At 43.9% G+C, this 15,982-nt stretch overlaps 1 protein-coding gene and 1 pseudogene across 2 annotated transcripts in view; both read left to right on the forward strand.

The window, feature by feature from the left end:
- Nucleotides 1-1,445: 1,445 nt before the first annotated feature.
- LOC144686902 (C-X-C chemokine receptor type 2-like) overlaps nucleotides 1,446-15,982 on the forward strand; it is a 97,333-nt gene continuing 82,796 nt past the window's right edge. For both annotated transcript variants that reach the window (XM_078552731.1, XM_078552732.1), the window contains exon 1: nucleotides 1,446-1,589. The gene's annotated coding sequence lies outside the window, so the exon portion shown is untranslated. The remainder of the gene's footprint in view (nucleotides 1,590-15,982) is intronic.
- Nucleotides 8,812-9,880, forward strand: LOC144686230 (C-X-C chemokine receptor type 1-like; annotated as a pseudogene).

Consider the following 15,982-nt stretch of genomic DNA (forward strand, 5'->3'; position numbering starts at 1 on the left):
ACATCGGAACACCACCACCTCCAGGTCACTCACCATCCTGACCTGAAACTATGTCGTCGTTCCTTCACTGTCGCTGGGTTAAAATCCTGGAACTCCCTTCCTAACAGCACTGTGGGTGTACCTACACCACGTGAGCTGTAGTGGTTCAAGATGCTCATCATCGTTTTCTCAAGGGAAATTAGGCAGGGGCAACAAATATTGGCTTTGCTCGCAATCCAAGAATGAATTGAAAAAGATTATACATTATACTCTGGGTTTAAGACAACATAATAGAACCCATTAACTATCACACCCACACACCCAAGTTCCCAAATAATTGGTCACTGACCCTTCATAATGCCTTTAATTAAACAGAAAAAATAACAGAAAAATAATTCTTTTTTACTATTGAGCTTAATTTTCCACATTGGCTTGAGCAATAATGATGTAACATCACATCTAAAACATAGTTGCCAAATCTGAAACAGGAAACAAGTGCTGTGTCAGTGGTTGTGTTATAAATGGGTATTCTTAAGAATGTGTGTTTACAATTAATTTGTAGTAATGTGTTTAGCGTGCATATTAAAACAATACAAATAACATGAATTTAAAAAAAACATTCTAAGCCTTTGTGAAATGTGCCTCCTCTAGTTTGTCAGCATACTTCCCCGCCACATCCATCTTATCAGTGTATGTCCCTCTCCATCTCTGATGTTTCTGTGTGGTAATCCCTCCACCTCAGCAGCTGTAGCATTTCTTTCCCTCCAACTCTAATCGTACAGCTTCATTTATTCAGTTTATCTATTAAACTGAATCTATAAAAATTAATATATATATTTTATTTTTATATATTTTTCTTTTCCCTCCTATTTCTCTCATTTTAAAATTTATTTCCATCTGTTGTTTTATCTCCACCTTTTAGCCTATTTCAATCCCTTCCCCCCACCCCACCCCCACTAGGGTTATCTGTCACTTGCTCGTCCTGCTTTCTGCCCTTAATGTCACCGTTAGAACATTCCTTAGCTAATATCACCACTGTCAACACCTCTTTGTCCTTTTGTCTATGACATCTTTGGCAATCTCTTCTTTGCCTCCACCTATCACTGGCCATCTATCGAGCTCTACCTGTCCCACCCCCTCAACCAGCTTATATTTCACCACATTTCTATTTTACCTTAGTTCTGATGAAGAGTCGTATGGACTCGAAACGTTAACTGTGTTCCTCTCCGCAGATGCTGTCAGACCTGCTGAGTTTTTCCAGCTATTTTTGTTTTTGTTTCAGATTTCCAGCATCCGCAGTATTTTGCTTTTATCTTATAGCAATCTGCGAGTTTAGTTCAGGCCACTTTGATCGCTTCTCATAAGGATTCTGCATTTTTATTAAGTTACTCAATGTATGACACCACACTTATCAGTTTACAGAACAGCCCCTGGTTTTGTAAGTGGACTGGTTAGTCCTCTCACTCTGCTGAAATATTAACCTGTGTTCATGTCACCAAACATTGTACAAGCCTCTGAGTTGTCCTCCTGCTTGTGTCAGGCACGTTAGATGGTCAAGAAAATAATTTTATCAACTAACAGACAGGATACATCGATCACCCTTTGAGAAGGTATGTAATTTAATTGAATTGATTTTGTAAAACATTTTTTTTGCTCAGCAAAGTGAGGTATGTTGGCATTGGATATCAGATAACTTTCTGAAGTATATGAGGATAGATGTCAACTCCCTGAGCTGGTAAACTGCACCCACAAGATGGGGAGAAATCAGTGGATGGATGGGTTCCAGCAGATCAAAATTGCAGGTGGGGCTGGCCGCCTACACCAGGGTACGTTGTGGAGAGGCGGGGTCAGGCAGGCAGAGAATTAGAGTCATTCTGAGTGTTACAAATAGGTGCTCGAGCAGTAGAAGGCACTACAACAGTTGGAATTACAAAGAGAGAAGTGTGAGTTGATGCATTTTGTCATAAAGGATAAGGAAAGGCAATATAGACTGATTGGCACTGTTCTAAAGAGTGTGCAGGTACAGAGGAACCTGGGGGCACATGTGTATCGATCTTTGAAGCTGGGGGGACATATTGAGAGGGTGGTTAGCAAAGCGTATGGTGCCTTGGGCTTCTTAAATAGAGGCATTGAGTACAAAATCAGGGGATTTATACTAAACCCTCGTAAAAATCTGGTTAGGCCCCAACTGGAGTACTACGCCAGTTCTGGTCACCACAGTTTAGGAAGGATGTGAGGGCCCTTGATAGGGTTCTGAGGAGAAAGATTCCAGGGGTGGGGGATTTTAGTTACAAGGTTAGCTTGGGGAAGCTAGAGTTTATCTCTTTGGAGCAATTGAGTTTGGGGAAGATTTGATAAAGGTATACAAGATCCAATGTCATTGCCATTGCTGAATTCCCCCCACACCCACCCCAGCATCAACATCCTGGGGGGTTACCATTGACCAGAAACTTAACAGGGCTAACCATATAAATACTGTGGCTACAAGAGCAGGTCAGGGGCTAGGAACCCTGTGGCGAGTAACTCACCTCCTGACTCCCCAATCCAGTCCACCATCTACAAGGCACAAGTCAGGAGTGTGATGGAATACTCCCCACTTGCCTGGATGAGTGCAGCTCCAACAACACCCAAGAAGTTTGACACCATCAAGGACAAAGCAACCAACTTACTTGGTGCCCTGTTCACCATATTAAATATTCACTCCCTTTGCCACATAGTGGCTGCTGTATGTACTGTTAGGGGGAAGAAAGTAAGAATTTATGGTAAGGGAGAATTTATTGAAAGAGAATGAATTACGTAAAATCTCCAAGCAGCCAGTGCTACCAAGCACATTAACATTTAAAGGTTACCAGATGAACCTTGCACAGCCTTAGGGCCTGCAAGCAACAGAAAGGCTTTGGGAACCGGACTGGAGTCAGAGGATGGCAATAACATAGATTAAGTGTGCTCTTCAACAGATAGGGGAAGGACAGATGGTCCCAGTTTAGATAGGAGGGAAGGTCTCTGCCTCGGTGAAAAATAGGGACATACGATGCATGTACCTGTTACCAGAGATGTCTGTTTAATGTAAACCTATATGTTGACGAGATCAGAATCTGGAAACTGTTCTTGTACGTGACCAATAATGTATAAATGTGCTGAACACTTGTAATTTAGCAGAGTGCTATCTCAAGCTGCATTGAGATGGTTCTCTCCTTGCAATTGCTCGAATAAACGGTCATGACCTGTACCTGAGACTCCTGTGGTCCGTTTGTCAAAGTGACCACAACAGTACCATCTACAAGATGGACTGCAGCAACTCATTAAGCCTCCTTCGATAGCACATTCCAAACCCAAGGCCTCCACCACCTAGAAGAACAAGGGCAGTAGATGCTTGGGGCACCACCAACAGCAAGTTCCTCTCCAAGACATACACCATTCTGACTTGGAACTATAATGCCTTAGGAAAGTAAGTTGGGAAGAAGACATAAGGAGTCTGCAAAGGGACATAAGTTAAGTGAATGGGCAAAAATTTGGCAGATGGAGTATAAAATGGGAAAATGTGAACTTGTCCACTTTGGCAGAAAGAATAGAAAAGCAGCATATTATTTAAATGGAGAGTGTTTGCAGGGATCTGGGCGTCCTGGTACATGAATCAGGAAAAGTTAGTATGCAGGTACAGCAAGTTATTAGGAAGGCAAATGAAATATTGTTGTTTATTGCATTGCAAATGGAATATAAAAGCAGGGATGTTTTGCTACAGTTTTGCAGGGTGTTGTTGAGACTGTGGCTGGGATTTTCCGGCCATGTTGTGGTGGGACTCTCCATGGGAGAGTCGGAGGCCCAGCCAAAAGTCCATTGACTTTTGGCAAGACTGGGCAATCCTGGCGGTGAGCAGGGCTGGAAAATCCTGCCCAACATCTGGGGTACTGTGTACAGTTTTGGTCTCCGTATTTAAGAAAGGATATAAATGTGTTAGAAGCAGTTCAGGGGAGGTTCACTCGATTGTGACGGGCGTGGCTATCTTACGAGGAAAGGTTAGATGGGCTGGGCCTGTATCCATTGGAGTTTAGAAGATTGAGGGGCAATCTTATTGAAACAAATAAGATGCTGAGGTGACTTGACAGGATGGATGCTGAAAGATGTTTCCCCGTGTGGGAGAGACTAGAACTTGGGGATTCAGTTTAAAAATAAGGGGTGTCCAATTTAAGATGAAGATGAGAAGAACTTTTTTTCTCTCAGAGTGTTGTGAATCTTTGGAAATTTCTTCCCTGGAGAGTGGTGGAGGCAGGGTCAGTGAACATTTTTCAGGCAGAAGTAAATAAGTTCTTGACTAACAAGGGAGTCAAAGGTTATCAGGGGTAGACGGAATGTGGAGTTGAGGCCACAATCAGATCAGCCATGATCTTATCGAATGATGGAGCAGCCTCGAGGGGCTGAATGGCCTACTCCTGCTCCTAATTTGTGTGTTCATATGTTTGTATGTTCCTTCACTGTTGCTGGGTCTATATCCTGGAACTCCCTCCCTAACAGCACTGTGGGTGTACCTACACCAGATGGACTGCAGCACTCAAGACAGCAGCTCCCCATTATCTTTTCAAGGGCAGTTAGGGATGAGCAACCCTTGTCAGTGATGCTGAATGTTTTGATGAAGCTTTACTTACTCTATGGGTGACTTGAAGATAGTCAGTATATAGTTTTGCGTTAAACCATTAAAAAAAATTCTTTCATGGGATGTGGGCGTCGCTGACAAGGCCAGCATTTGTTGCCCATCCCTAATCGCCCTTGAACTGAGTGACTTGTCAGGCCATTTCAGAGGGCAGTTAAGAGTCAACCACATTGCTGTGGGTCTGGAGTCACATGCAGACCAGAGCAGGCAAGGATGGCAGATTTCCTTCTCTGAAGGACATGAGTCAACCAGATGGGCTTTTACAAAAATCTACAATAATTTCATTGTCATCATTACTGAGACTAGCTTTCAATTCCAGATTTTATTAGCTGGATTCAAACTCCAACAGCTGCCATGGTGGGATTTGAACCCATGTCCCCAGGACATTAAGCTGGTCCTCTGGATACTAGTTCAGTGACACTTACCATAACACCACCATCTCCCCTATTCGCACCATTTACAAAGACCTCATGGTAAGTACATAGTTCTCTGGACACAGACCATTTTGTGTCTTGCTCTCTTGAAGCCTCTTGGTCATCTGGCCCTTAATATCATGCTTACATCACTATTAACATCATTGTCTAATTAACATAACCATTAACCCTTTACTCTACATCTCCCCCCAAGTATAATCTCAAAATTATTTTGTTAAACTATTAACTTTACATTCCCATCATCTTTTAGCCTCATGTACTGCTTACAGTTTCCATCCCATTCCTACCTCCCTCCCCCACCCATTGTCACCAAAGCCATCAATCCCCAACAGTGTTCTCGGCTTTCTTCGAGGTCGTGTAGGATGTACATGTTCCGTTATCTTCTCTGTGGAAGGCAAACATATTGGTGGAGTGGGATAGCAGCTTCACATTACAGTTGGCTCTGGGGCTCTGACTCTTATGATGGCCTAATGTAAAGGCACTGAAGGGCAATCAAGAAAAAACTGATTCAAGAGAGAAACCGTCAGGACTCGAACAATCACACCATTTGAAATAGAAGACAACAAACTGACATTCTCTGAGTAATCTTCTTCTGTGTTGAACACTGGGGAAAGGTGAAAGCATCGGCTTGAGAAAATTAAGCACTTTCAGCTTCCATAAAGAACTTTGCAGCTGTATCATTCACCGCTGCTATGATGGCAAGAGAAATATTCAATACCTGAGGCATGAGTGAATCAGGTAGACAAAAAGAAGAATGAAGAACATTCTGAAGATACTGCAGGATACAAGGAAAGGAAGGCTTCCCTTCTATTCTTAGGGTAGGATTTTCTCTTTCTGTAAGTAATGGTATCATTTCCACACTTGCTTCAGCGTGAGGCTGCTCCATTGTTGACAATGGGATCGCGGGGTTAGCATGAGACAGTTGGATTGAACCATCATCAACAATGGAATAAATCTCTGGACCTGGGTCTATATGAAGTTCCTGCGTAGTACTCTTCAGCTGTAGATGCTCTGCAGTTTGGGCCACTGCTTCTTTACTGAAAGAAGATTTGAGTGCATTCATGACTTGCTGGTGAGATCCAAGTGTGAGCTGCAGCTTACATTCATACAATGGGCATAGATAAGGTGGATAGGAAGAAACTTTTCCCCTTAGCGGAGGTGACAATAACCAGGGGGCATAGATTTAAAGTAAGAAGCAGGAGGTTTAGGAGGGGGTTTGAGGAGGGATTTTATCACCCAGAGGATGGTTGGAATCTGGAACACACTGCCTCAGGGGGTGGTAGAGGCATGAACTCTCACAGCATTTAAGAAGTATTTAGATGAGCACTTGAAACACCATAGCATTGAGGGCTAATCGCCAAGTGCTGGAAAATGGGATTAGAATAGATAGGTGCTTGATGGCCAACATGGACACAATGGGCTGAAGGGCCTGTTTCTGTGCTGTATAACCATATGACTCTATAAATTAATAAGCTCTGAACTTCCACTATTGACTTGATCCAACTTGGGGTTAAGCATCTCATTATCTCTGGAAAGCTTTCTGCTGGGTGCATGCAATTGTTGATGCATGGTGGGGTCAGAGGAATAAATAAACAAGTTCACCTTTTTATTATCTTCTTCAGCAAAAGGATGATTCTCCTCAAAAAAGACAACAAAGATTTCAAAGGCATTGGCAGTGGAGTCAAAGTGTAGTAAGATCTAGAATCTACCTCTTCGTCCAAAAGATCATCTGCTTTTCAATAGATTCATTCACTTGAACAATGTCTGGAAAGACCCAACCCGGGTCTAGAAGCTCCTCTAGTGAATGGTCACCGTCACTGGCAGTGCATCCTCTTTCCACCTCTTCCAGCTTGTCTGCAAAGAGAAATGAGATATCTGCAATCTCCTCCTGTGATCCAGTGGATGGTGTTTCTGCAGTAAAAACTGGTTCACTGTGCAATGAGTCAACTTCAATTTCTGCTACAGCTTTGAGCTTTCCCAGTACCTGAGACAATCTTGGAAATTCATCCCTGAGTATTGCTCCGCTGTCCTCTATTGTTACCTCATTGACCTTTTGGTAGAAGACCAAGTCCTAAACACGCTGACTGCTAAGCAGAGAAATTTGCTGGTTCCGAAAGATATAAAGAGTTTCTTTAATTTCTTTATCTCTATGTCTAAGGGTTGTAGTGATCTGACCCTTCACTTTGAGGTCTGTGTCTCCTGGCTGCAGTAGCTTTATTTTTAATGGCTGGATCCCACATTATTAAGCCAGTCCCATTTGTCTGATGAGACTGTGACCCAGCCCCAATGTCCAGCTTGAATTCAGTTCTGTAATCTTGACTTCCAGCTCTACAGACCAGAACTGCTTATTGAGATCTTTTATTTCCTGCAGGAAATCTCCATCCTGAATGTCCTTAATTTCAATTTGCTGTACTTTAGAATGGTGAGAAGCTTGTTCCCGCTCTCCTCCCTTCAATTGTGCTTTAGATATGCAGAATCATTTAAAATATCCAGTTTTGCACAGACAAAGCAATAGGCTTGCTCCGCTGGTCATTCTCTGCAGTGGTGCTGCCTTTTGGCACCGCTATGGAACATTTTAACACAGGTTGAAGGGCTCTTCCCGCCCCCTTCAGTGGTTTTGGTGAGCATTTTTGCTGGGTTTTTGATGGGCAGGGCCTACATACTGGAACGACCCCTCCTAAGTCTTGATGTCTCCCTAAAGTATGTCCCAATTCTGCTGTCCTAGCGCCACTTGCCTTGCAAACTGTTTGGCCTTCTCTAACATTAAATCCTCTTTGGTTTGCAAAAAGTCCGAAAGCATTCCGACTATGATGTCAATGAGAATTAACTCATGCCTTAAAGCTTCCTAGCTGCAATAGCTGGCCAGTCAATACAAATCATTAATAAATACATCAATGGATTCACTGGGCCTTTGGCTCCTTTGGTTGAATATCATCCGTTCAATGACCTGCATCTCCTTAGGGCTGAGGTAACTATTGAAGGCCCTCATAACCTCTTCATAGGATGCTGAGGTCGCCTTGACTCCCTGTCTTGCCAGAGCAACATCAGCTATGTCCCTAATCATATATAGAATTGTACTGACCTGGTGCTTTTCTGCCTTTTCTTATAAGCCCAATGTTGTTTGGTACCTTTGAAACTGTCACTTCCAGAGCTTCTATAATTGTGCTTGCTGTGGACCCTTGGTGTGTTGGAAGGGCTGAGGTAGGGATAGTGGCTGTTCAATGGCTGCCGGCATTGTGTGTGGTTAACTGCCCCCTGCCAAAGTATGTTTTATTTTTATCCTTCTTCGTTGTGAAGTTGAGCTTTTCCAAGGTGGTCATCTGTGGTCTCAGTTTCTTAAACTGCAGCCTCCAGCGCTGCCACCATGTTTTAACATCCCATGAAAGAATAAAAGAAAAGGTGAGAGAGGTAGAGAGGTTCCGGCAGTTTAGTGAGGAGATTTCAAAACCTAGAGCTCAGGCATCTAAAGGTGTGGCTGCCAAAGGTAGAGTGAATGAATTGGGGATGCACAGCAGGCCAGAATTGGAGGAGTGCAGATACCTTGGATGGTCATAGGCCTGGAGAAGATTACAGGAATAGGGAAGGTTAAGGCCCTGGAGGGATTCAACCACAAGGAAAAGATTGTTAAAATTGAAGAACTGCTAGACTGGGAGCAGGGACAGGTTGATGGGTGAATGGATTTTGTTTTTTAAATTCATTCGCAAGAGCTTTATTCTCATTTACTGATCTACTTTTCTTTTGTTTCTGAAAATGTTTTCAATAAAGATAAACGCTGACAATATTGAAGGTCTTTTTGAAAATTACAGCAACATTGATGGTTACACCATTGTCCAGACGTATCCCCATGTAGTCAATTAACTAATAATCATTCGATCAACACTGTCATTGGTATTGTCTATGGCCTGGTTTGTTTCCTTGCTATGGCAGGGAACACGGTTATAATAATTGTCTTACTTTACCATTACCACACAAAATCATCCACGGATATCTGCCTGCTTCATCTGGCTGTGGCTGATCTGCTCTTTGCTGTGACCCTGCCTTTTTGGGCAGTGGATGCCATATCTGGCTGGGTGTTTGTGATGCCATGTGTAAAATTATCAGCATGTTACAGGAAGTTAACTTTTACAGTGGGATTCTGTTGCTAGCTTGTATCAGTATCGATCACTATCTGTCCATTGTCTACTCTATAGAGGTCCACAAGCAGAAGAGACTATTTCTAATCAAGCTGGTCTGTGCTGCTGTTTGGGTGGTGGCTATTGCTCAGTCTTTACCAACTCTGTACAAGGGCAAATACAACCCAGATGGTTTCACTAGAACAATGTGTTATGAGGTACTCGATGCTGAATCGGCTGAAACATGGAGAGTAACCACCAGGTTTTTGCGACACTTTATTGGGTTCCTCATCCCACTGGCAGTCATGATCTTCTACTACAGTGTGACGATCTGGAAACTGTGTCAAATGTAGGGATTCCAGAAACAGAAAGCCATGAAGGTCATCATAGCGGTGGTGCTGGCTTTTCTCATTTGTTGGCTCCCGTACAATATTACTGTGTTCATCGATGCACTGATGAGGGGTAGACTCATTGATGAGACTTGCAACATCCGGAATGTTATCGACAGGGCTCTATTTGGAGCCCAAACCTTGGGTATCCTGCACAGTTGCATTAACCCAATTTTATATGCATTCGTTGGGGTGAAATTCAGGAGGAACTTGGTCAAACTTTTGGCTACAAAAGCAGCCTTTAAACAAAGTGAAGGGTCACAGATTAAGAGATCTGCAACCATCTCTGGATCTGGACTAACTTCAATCATTATATAGACTCCTTCTGGCAGAGATGCTTCAACAAATCAATAAGATAGCTTCAATGGAAAATAAAGTTGGATGGAGAATAATAATTGGCTGAACCTAATGCAAGATTTCTGGTGGGGGATTAGGTTAAAATCCCTGAAGAGCATTCCAGTTAGAAATATACAAGGATCTCTGTTTAGATTAGGAAAACAGACTCTTGTACAAATCTAATAGCTCCACAAAAATCGCCAGCTTTATAAAATGTTCTAGTTTTGAATCCTTTTATGATATTGTTTATACCAATGGGCTATCTTTAGCAAATTAAACAATCTTACAAAAGTGTCATTGTCTCAATTACAGCCTGTAACCTTCACAATTACTGCATGTTCCAGGGCTGCTGTGATAAGTCACGGGTTGGGAGACATCATAGAATCATACAGCAGAGAAGGAGGCCTTTTGGCTATTGTGCCTGTGCTGGTTCTTTGAAAGAGCTATCCAATTAATTCCACTCCCCCATACCCTTTACCCCAGACCTCCAAATTTTGTCTTTTTCAGGTATGAATTTGCAATTCCTTTTGGAAGTTACTATTAAATCTATTTCTGCCACCCTTTCAGGCAGCGTATTCCAAACACAGCTCGCTGCATAAAAAATTCTCCTCATTGTCCACATTGGTTCTTTTGCCAATCAGCTCAAATCTTTGTCCTCTGGTTACTGACCTTCTTGCTACTGGAAACAGTTTCTCCTTATTTCCTCTATTGAAACCCCTCATGATTTTGAACACCTATGTTAAAACTCCTCTTAGCCTTCTCTGCTCCAAGGAGAACAATCCCAGCTTTTCCAATTTCTCCACATAACTGAAGTCTGTCATTTCTGGAAATATTCCAAAAAATGCCTCTATACCTCCTCCATTGCCTTCATGCCCTTCCAAAAGTGTGATGTCCAGAATTGGAAACAATACTCCAGCTAGGGCCTAACTAGTGTTTTATAAATGTTTAATATAATTTCCTTGCTTTTGTATTTTGTGCCCTGGTTTTAAGTCAAGGATCCTACATGCCGTTTTAACAGCCTTCACAAATTGTATCACAGAATCACAGTGCAGAAGAGGCCCTTTGGCCCATTGAGTCTGCACCGACACGTGAGAAACACCTGACCTACCTACCTAATCCCATTTATTAGCACTTGGCCCATAGCCTTGAATGTTATGACGTGCCAAGTGCTCATCCAGGTAATTTTTAAAGGATGTGAGGCAACCCGCCTCCACCACCCTCCCAGGCAGTGCATTCCAGACCGTCACCACCCTCTGGGTAAAAAAGCTTTTCCTCACATCCCCCCTAAACCTCTGCCCCTCACCTTGAACTTATGCCCCCTTGTGACTGACCCTTCAACTAAGGGGAACAGCTGCCCCCTATCCACCCTGTCCATGCCCCTCATAATCTTGTACACCTCAATTAGGTCGCCCCTCAGTCTTCTCTGCTCCAAAGAAAACACAAGTCTATCCAACCTCTCTTCATAACTTAAATGTTTCATCCCAATCAACACCCTGATGAATCTCCTCTGCACCCCCTCCAGTGCAATCACATCCTTCCTATAATGTGGCGACCAGAACTGCACACAGTACTCCAGCTGTGGCCTCACCAAGGTTCTATACAACTCCAACATGACCTCCCTATTTTTGTAATCTCTACCTTGATTGATAAAGGCAAGTGTCCCATATGCCTTTTTCACCACCCCACTAACATGCCCCTCTGCCTTCAGAGATCTATGGACACACACGCCAATGTCCCTTTGTTCCTCAGAACTCCTGAGTGCCATGCCGTTCATTGAATACTTCCTTGTCAAATTACTCCTTCCAAAGTGTATCACCCCACACTTTTCAGGGTTAAATTCCATCTGCCACTTATCTGCCCATTTGACCATCCCGTCTATATCTTCCTGTAGCCCAAGACACTCAACCTCACTGTTAACCACCTGGCCAATCTCTGTGTCATCTGCAAACTTACTAATCCTACCTCCCACATAGTCATCTATGTCATTTATATAAATGACAAATAATAGGGGACCCAGCACAGATCCCTGTGGTACGCCACTGGACGCTGGCTTCCAGTCACTAAAGCATCCTTCTGTCATCACCCCCTGCCTCCTACAACTAAGCCAATTTTGAATCCACCTTATCAAATTACCCTGTATCCCATGTGCATTTGCCTTCTTTATAAGTCTCCCATGTGGGACCTTGTCAAAGGCTTTGCTGAAATCCATATAAACTGCACTACCCTACACACCTGGTCACCTCCGCTTTAAAAGATCTGTGGCCTATTGTATACCCTATTGTTCCCAAACTCTAAACAACTAAATTCTGCCTTTGAATGCTCATGTACATCATTCTTTTCACAGTGTTGTAACAGTATCTTTGACCAATACAGCCTTGCCCACTCCTTTCCTGTCTTTCCTGAATATCTAAAAGCCAAGAAGGACAATAAGATAAAAACAGAAAATGCTAGAAAAACTCATCAGGTTTGACAGCATCTGAGGAGAGAAAAACAGAGTTAATGTTTCGAGTCCGCACGACTCTTCAGATTTCTTTTGGGTCAACAGCCAGTTGGTTAAATAATAATTTCAATTAATTTATTCGGGCAAAAGGAAAAACTGGTTAAAGCAAGGGAAAGAATTAGCAAGCGAGAAATGGGATGAATGTTTCCCCTTGTGGGGGAATCTAGAACTGGGGACACAGTTTAAAAATTAGGTGTCTCCCATTTAAGACATGGATGAGGAAACTATTTTTCTCTTAGAGGCTCATTAGTCTGTGGAATCCTCTTCCACATGTCTGGAGAAGAGGATTCCACAGACTAATGAGCTTTTATTTTGCTTTCCAGCAGTGGAGGCTGGGTCATGGAATATAATCAAAATTGAATTAGATAGATTTTTGATTGACAAGGGAGTCAAGGGTTATGGGGGTGGACAGGAAAGTGCAGAGGCCATGATCAGATGAGCCATGATCTTATAGAATAGCGGAGCAAGCTCGAGGGGCTGAATGGCCTACATTTGCCCCTAATTCTTGAATTCTTGTAAATGTGAAAGAGCTATGAAAGACATTAAATCCAAAGTAGAGATTGAAGCAGAAACCTTGAAAAGGAGTATCTGACCCTCACTAAGGGCAGAATTTAATGAGGCCACCAGTAATGGGAAATGTGGCAGGCAGGGTAGCTTAATCAGTTGGGAGCCGAAATCTCAGCTTCCCGATGGCAAGTTGAGTTCAAGGGATGCAGTTGGCAGCGTTTAAGGGTTTCATCTGGCTGTAGCCGATCTGCTCTGCGTTATCATCTTGCCTTTTTGGGCAGTGGATGCCATATCTGGCTGGATGTTTGATGATGCCATGTGTAAGATTATTAGCATGTTACAGGAAGTTAACTTTTACAGTGGGATTCTGTTACTGGCTTGTATCAGTATCGATCGCTATCTGTCCATTGTCTACTCTACATAGACCCATAAGCAGAAGAGACCATTTCTAATCTCTTTTCCATACATTATCATCACATGAATACTCATTAAATTCCCAACTTTTCCAAATTAAGGCCTGCCTTCAAGATTAAATTAGTGGTGAATGGGAAACTTGTACCAGCACAAAAGCAAAATACTGCAGATGCTGTAAATCTAAAATAGAGACAGAAAATGCTTGAAATACTCAGCAGGTCAGATAGCATCCGTGGAGAGAAACAGAATTACCATTTCAGGTCAAGATGATCTTTCATCGGAACTCGTGCCACTCGATTTACAACTGTTTAAAGATGGTTTGCACCTGGCGAGATGGTCCATTTGGATCAGACGTAGGTGGTTGTTTTTGTTGAACTCTATGACAAAGGGGAATTTTTGCGGACCTGGACTGTTGGTAGTAACAAGGGCGGAGCGGGGTGGGTGGCTGGTTCTTGCAGGTAGAGTTGGGGAATGAAAGGGTGCAACAGTGGGGCTTGCAGGTGCAGAAGGTTGGATCAGGACATGAAAAGGTGCTACAGAAAGGCACTGGAGTATTGGGCGGGTCGGGGAGGTAAACAGTCTCAACAGAGCAATTGCCTGGCCTAGAGGGCACGCTCTGTCCTGTCAGATGTTGGGTTCTGGGTGTCTAAGGAAGGCAGCTCTACTACTGAGCAAAGGTCCACATTCAGAGAGGGGAGTTGAAACTTGATGGAGGGCAGGTCCAGCTGGAGGAGTGGCAGGTTAATGGTGTCTGAGGGCAAGTCAAGGGCTGCAGAGGGCAGGTCAAGGAGAATAGAGACTTCAGGATTACAGGAGGCAGGTCAAAGGTTAGGGTTGAGGTGAGAGATGGAAGGTCAAGGGTCACTGTCACTGGGTCAAGGGCGATGGTATGAGATGCAAGAATGATGGAGTGAACAGGCAGCTGATGATGGGAGAGTCAAAGGCATTGGACAGAAGCTCAGGAGCGACAGAGGAAGGTTGGAAGGCGTTGGCTGAAACTGAAGGGTTAATTTGGGTATGTCCGACGACATAGCTGTAAACACAGGTTCAGCCGGCAGAAGTCCAGGTTCAAGTAGGAAGAGGATACTGTGGGGTGGGAGGATTATTGGGTGCGGCCCAAGGGAAGATCAGTAATTGCCTACTGGTTAGGTGCAGCTGCTCTATGCATGAAGGCCATGTCCACAGAGGTGCTTATACCATTGTCAACTCTCTTTCTACAGCGCACTTTGTGGATTTGCAATGGGTCTCATACATCCAATCTTTTTGCAAACTTGAGAGGAGGAGGAGAGGTTTTGCCAGTAGAGGGTCATGGCCGAACAGAGGCCAGAAGGCCATCAACAGGCAGCACCAGAGGGAGGAGCTAGTCATGAAGAAGGCAACCAGGGCAGGCTTAGCCGCTGACGATCATTGGCACGTCAGCGCGAGCTCTGAATGCGCACTAATTGTCTCAAATTCTCTGAGAGGCAATGCCAGAGACAGCTGAGGCTATCAGGGGAAGCGGTCACTGACCTGTGTGCACTCCTTCATCAAGACCTGCAGCTCTGTGGATTTGGAGGGAACCTGATGCCAGATGTCCTCAAAGTGACTGTAGCACTGACTTTCTATGCCATAGGCTCTTTCCAGGATTCCATGAAGGACCTGTGTGGCATATCCCAGGTTGCTGCACATAGATTTATAAAGGACGCCACCCATGCCCTATTCTGAACACTTATCTGGCCATTAGAGCTCCCCCCTACAAGACACAGCCTGCAGAATATGTCAATTGCAAGGGCTTTTATGCGCTTAATGCACAACTGGTCTGTGAACATATGCAATGGCCTCCTAGGGAGCTCTCATGATTCCTATATATTACGCTGTTCACAGCTCACAGAGTTCTTTGAGGCCCCTGCCCAAGTCAACAGTTGGATTCTGGCTGACAAGAGTACATATCCTCTCAGGACGTGGCTCATGACCAATGCAGCATCCCCACAGCCCCCCAGAAGAGAGGCACAATGCAGGTTATTCTTCGATCAGAATAATTATAGAGGAGACAATTGGATTTTTGAAAATGTGTTTCTGCTGCCTTCACCTGTCCAGCAGAGCATCACAATACACTGTGCAGAGGGTATCACAGGTTGTCAAGGTCTGCTGAGCATTACACAACGTGGTATTGCAATGAGGAGAGGTATTGCTTTGTGAAGACATGGAGGAGCGCAATCCGATTCAGATGAGGATGACAGTGAAGGTCTGAGGAAGAGGCCAGCAAGATCAAGGCACCTTTCCAAGATGCGAAGGCTAGGGAAAGACATGCCAGGAAAGCCAGAGGCAACTTGATTTTGACTCATTTTGTGCAGGTGTGAGGCACCGAACTGACCAGCATCCCATCGTCTACGAACCATTGCCACCTTGGGATGGTCACCCACCTCCACCAACCTTTCCTCGGAGCAAGCTTTAAACTTGAGCCCTCTGCCATCTATAAGGCAAGGAGTGTGGATCATTGTCACACAATTGCGAGTGAAGACTGCTCCTAAGAGCAACTGTTGCACACTTGGACATGAGTCACTGAAGCTACCATGACCAAGACATTAGATTCTGGTCCATTGTGACAGAGTTATGAGTGCCCATACAGTATTTCATTTGCGTTAGTAGCAAGTACCTTCAGCAAATCTCCTTGCCACTGCATA

The sequence above is a fragment of the Cetorhinus maximus genome, chromosome 11, assembly GCF_964194155.1.
Source record: "Cetorhinus maximus chromosome 11, sCetMax3.hap1.1, whole genome shotgun sequence".
NCBI lineage: Eukaryota > Metazoa > Chordata > Chondrichthyes > Lamniformes > Cetorhinidae > Cetorhinus > Cetorhinus maximus.